The 4,787-nt window shown below is 40.5% G+C and overlaps 1 pseudogene; it reads left to right on the top strand.

Annotated features, from left to right (window-relative positions):
• The first annotated feature begins 2,397 nt into the window (after positions 1 to 2,397).
• LOC139363671 (tigger transposable element-derived protein 1-like) lies at positions 2,398 to 4,496 on the top strand (annotated as a pseudogene).
• Positions 4,497 to 4,787: the final 291 nt, after the last annotated feature.

The following is a 4,787-nucleotide window of genomic DNA, read 5'->3' as shown; positions in this document are numbered from 1 at the left end:
ATCTGTAGCTTTGGGGCAAGTGCATGTATTTGGGGTAGGTAACGGTGGTTGCTTAAAAAGGGTAATTTCAGGTAAAAGGAACAGCATTGATCAAAGACATGGAGGGTGAAAGCAGCGCTGGGAATAATGAGAAGGTTCAGGCTGGTTTGGATGCTGTTTGCATGAATCAGTGCCTATTCATGCAGCCAGGGTCTGCAATGGAGCAGTTATTGTCCTGCCTGCCCTATATCCAGTCTCCCTCCTACTCTGGTCACTGTATTCTCTTTTCCCTTTCCTCTCTGTGTGCATGTGCATAGGGGTTGACTCTGGCCCCTAGAAATAGTAATTGGTTCAAAAATGGGAACATGACCTGTGCTGGGCCAATGAAGATCTTCCCTGGGATTTTTTCTGGACCTCTTGGGAAATAGGCTTTCTCTTTCCATTGGGGTTTAGGGGGTAGTATGGAAGCTTGGAGCTGCTGGTTTCCATCTTTGCCACCACTTGGGAGAGCTGCATAGAAGTACTCTTGCCACAGAGAACAGGACTGAACTCTGGAGAAGAATTCTGGTGGTGTTTGCGAGATATGATGCCAGCTCTACTCTAGAGTTTTTAGTTGTGTGAGGCAGTAAATTCCTCTTTTTCTTTTTCTTTTGCTAAAGCCTATTTGTATTGGTTGACACTAAAAGAATTCTGATTGAAAAATAATATTAATAACAACAGCAGTTGGTTTCCAGTGAACATTAATCACATGCCAGGTGGTGTTTTAAGAGACTTATAAGTAATAATTCATTATTCCCACAAACAACAGCAGGTGCTAGTTAAAAACCCTCTTTTACAGGTAAGAAGCACTCAAGCCCAAAGAGGACAAGTAACTTGCCTGATATCTCATAGCTAGTAAGTAGTGGAGCTGAGATTTGAAGCCACAGCATTTATGCTCTTACCAGCTATGCTATATTAACCCCCAAGACTGGCACAACGGTTTCCTTCAATGAACCAATGGTCCCTGGATCCTTCTGGCTCTGATTCTGCCCAGCTCATCTTATTAGTAGCATGTTATTCTGAGTGTAAGAATGTCCATGGTTACCACCCTTTCTTTAATAGTCTTAATTGCAGTAGAAAATTTCATAGAATGGACCTTGATTTTTAGTCTTAAAGCCCCTTACTCTTTTTCTCCCAGGAGGTCTAATAGGTCTTTATGAACAGAGGACCCCTTAAATGCCGCTCTCCAGATGTAGGTTTACACCACAGTGTCCCCACATTATCCTACTCAAGAGTTTCCTGCTACAGCCACGCATGACTCTCCCTCAAGGCTGAAAACCTTAAGGACATCAACCTTAACACAATCTGGTAACTGCAGACAACACGAGTAGAGTGGTTGTTTGGCTGCAATGCACTGAGCCCTTCTGTGCCAGGTACTGCCCTCAGCACTTTCCAGGCATCAGCTCTGGATTTGAACCTGTCTGCCCCTAAATCCGGTGCTCCAACTTCATACTGAACTCCAGGTCACAAAAATGTCCACAGAAAAGCACATGCCAGAATAATGAAATATACTGTCTTCTTTTAGAAGCTCAAGGGAAATAAATTTGAGTTTGGGACACAGAAAAGGAATTTGAGATTGTAAACTGTGGCTAGTAAATGTGCAACCCACACTAGGCACTCAAGTTTTGCTAATCAAAATGGGATGAAATCGAGGATAAATTATATAAATGGAATAGGAGGGGAAGGGAAGGGAGGGGATGGAATCAAAGCGAATCAAGTCAAACTGAAAATGATGACAGAAAATGTGTTGGATTTGCAAACGACCGTATCAAAGATTGAACTATGAGCAGTAACTGATGGGAGTAAAATCCTAAAGAAAGGGGAAAAGATAAATGTATCACCTGAATATGCCCTAGCTAAAATCTGGTAGAATGTGTTTCAAAAAACAAAGGTGACTACTATGCACAATAGGAAATGTATTTTATATCACAGTAATGTATATAATAGGCATATGTACATGTATATGTACAGGCACACCTCATTGTATTGTGCTTTGCCTTACTGAGCTTCCCAGAAGGTGCATTTTTTACAAGTTGAAGGCTTATGGCCACCCGGCGTAGAGCAAGTCTATTGGTGCCATTTTTCCAACAGCATGTGCTTGGTTTGTGTCTCTGTGTCACATTTTGTATTTCTCACAATGTTTAAAACTTTCTCATTATCACCACATCTGTTATGGTGATCACTGATCTTTGATGTTACTATTATCATTGTTTTGGGACACCAGAAACTGCACCCATATAAGATGGAAAACCTTATCAATAAATGTCGTGTGTGTTCTGACTGATCCACCTACTGCTGTTTTCTCATCTCCCTCTCTTCAGGCCTCTCTACTCCCTGGGACATAAGAATATTGAAATTACAGCAATCAATAACCATGAAATGGCCTCGAAGTGTTTAAGTTGAAGGAAGAGTCTCACGTCTTTTACTTTAATTCAAAAATCTAGAAATAATTAAGCTTAGTGAGGAAGGCATGTTGAAAGCTGAGACAAGCCAAAAACTAGGCCTCTTGCACCAAATGGTTAGCCAAGTTATGAATGCAAATAACAAGTTTTGGAAGGAAATAAAAAGTGCCACTCCAGGCCGGGTGCGGTGGCTCACGCCTGTAATCCCAGCACTTTGGGAGGCAGGTAGGTCACGAGGTCAACAGATCAAGACCATCCTGGCCAACATGGGTGAAACCCCGTCTCTACTCAAAATACAAAAATTAGCTGGGCGTGGTGGCAGGTGCCTGTAGTCTCTGCTACTCAGGAGGCTGAGGCAAGAGAATTGCTTGAACCCAGGAGGCAGAGGTTGCAGTGAGCCGAGATTGCACCACTGCACTCCAGCCTGGCAACAAAGTGAGATTCTGTCTCAAAATATAAAATAAAATAAAAATTTAAAATAAATAAATTAATTAAAAGTGCTACTTCAGTGAATACACAAATAAAAAGAAAGTGAAACAGTCTTATTGCCGATGTGGAGAAAGTTTTACCAGTCTGGATAGAAGATCAAACCAGCCACAATATCCCCTTAAGTCAAAGCCTAATCCAGAGCAAGGCCCCAACTCTCTTACATTCTATAAAGACTGAGAGAGGTGAAGGAGCTTTGGGGAAGAAAGTCAGAACCAACAGCCATGGTTGGTGTATGAGGTTTAAGGAAAGAAGCCACCTCCATAACAACAAAAAGCAGCAAGTGCTGGTGTAGAAACGACAGCAAATTATCCAGAAGATCTAGCTAAGATCATTGCCAAAGGCGGTAACACCAAATGACAGATTTTGGCTATAGACAAAACAGCTTTGTATTGGAAGACTATGCCACCTAGGAATTTAATAGCTAGACAGGAAAAGTCAATGCCTGGCTTCAAAGTTTCAAAGGATAGGCTGGCTCTCTGGTTAGGGACTGATGCAGCTGGTGACTTTAAGTGGAAGCCAATGCTAATTTACCATTCTGAAATTCTCAGGGCCCTTAATAAATATGCTAAATCTAACCTACCTGCACTCTATATATGGAACAGCAAAGCCTGGATGATAACATGTCTGTTTACAGCATGGCTTACTGAAAATTATAAGCCCACTGGTGAGATCTACTGCTCAGAAAAAGATTTCTTTCAAAATCTTACTGCTCCTTGACAATAGGCCTGGTCACCCAAGAGTTCTGATAGAAATGTACAAAAAGATTAATGTTGTTGTCATGCCTACTAATGCAACATCCATTCTGTAGTTCATGAAAAAAGTAGTAATTTTGACTTTTAAGACTTAAATGGCATTTTATAAGGCTATAGCTGCTATAGCTAGTGATTGCTTTGGTGAATCTGGGCAAAGCAAGTTGAAAACTTTCTGGAAAGAATTTACCAGTCTACATGGTATCAAGAACATTTGAGATTCATGGGAGGAGGTCAAAATATCAACAGGAGATTAAAAGAAGTTGATTCTTTTAACATCCACCATCATGGATGACTTTGGGGGTTTTGAGACTTTAGTGGAGGAAGTAATTGTGGATGTGGTGGAAATAGCAAGAGAACTAGAATTAGAAGTGGAGCCTGAAGATGTGACTGAATTATTGCAACCTCATGAGAAAACTTTAACAAATGAGAAGCTGCTTCCTATGGATAAGCAAAGAAAGTGGTTTCCTGAGATGAAATCTACTGCTGGTGAAGATGCTGTGAACATCACTGAAATGACAACAAAGGATTTAGAATATCGCATAAACTTAGTTGACAAAGCAGCTACAGGGTTTGAGAGGACTGACTCCAGTTATGAAAGAAGTTCTACTGGTGGGTGAAATGTTATCAAACAGCACTGCATGCTGCAGAGAAATCTTTCATTGAAAGAAGAGTCAGTCTATGTAGCAAACTTCATTGTTGTTTTATGTTAAGAAATTGCCGCAGTCACTCCAGCCTTCAGCAACGACCACCCTAACCAGTAAGCAACCATCAACACAGAGGCCATACTCCACCAACAAAAAGATTATGACTCACTGAAGGCTCAGATGACCATTAACAGTTTTTAGCAACACATACTTTTTGACTAAAATATGTACCTTTTAGATATAATGCTATTGCACACTTGATAGACTACAATATATTGTAAACACGACTTTTACATGCATTGAGAAACCAAAAGCTTTGTGTGATTCACTTTATTTCAATATTGTGGTGGTCTGGAATCAAATCTGCAATATCTCCAAGGTATGCCCGTATATATGTACATGGATATAGATATGGATATAGCTAGATATAAATTGAAGTGGTGTTTCATAAAATAGTATTGATCTATACTACCCAGAATGTA

The sequence above is a fragment of the Macaca nemestrina genome, chromosome 6 (assembly GCF_043159975.1).
Source record: "Macaca nemestrina isolate mMacNem1 chromosome 6, mMacNem.hap1, whole genome shotgun sequence".
NCBI lineage: Eukaryota > Metazoa > Chordata > Mammalia > Primates > Cercopithecidae > Macaca > Macaca nemestrina.
The sequence above is the reverse complement of the archived record's forward strand: the minus strand, read 5'-3'. Positions and strand labels throughout refer to the sequence as shown.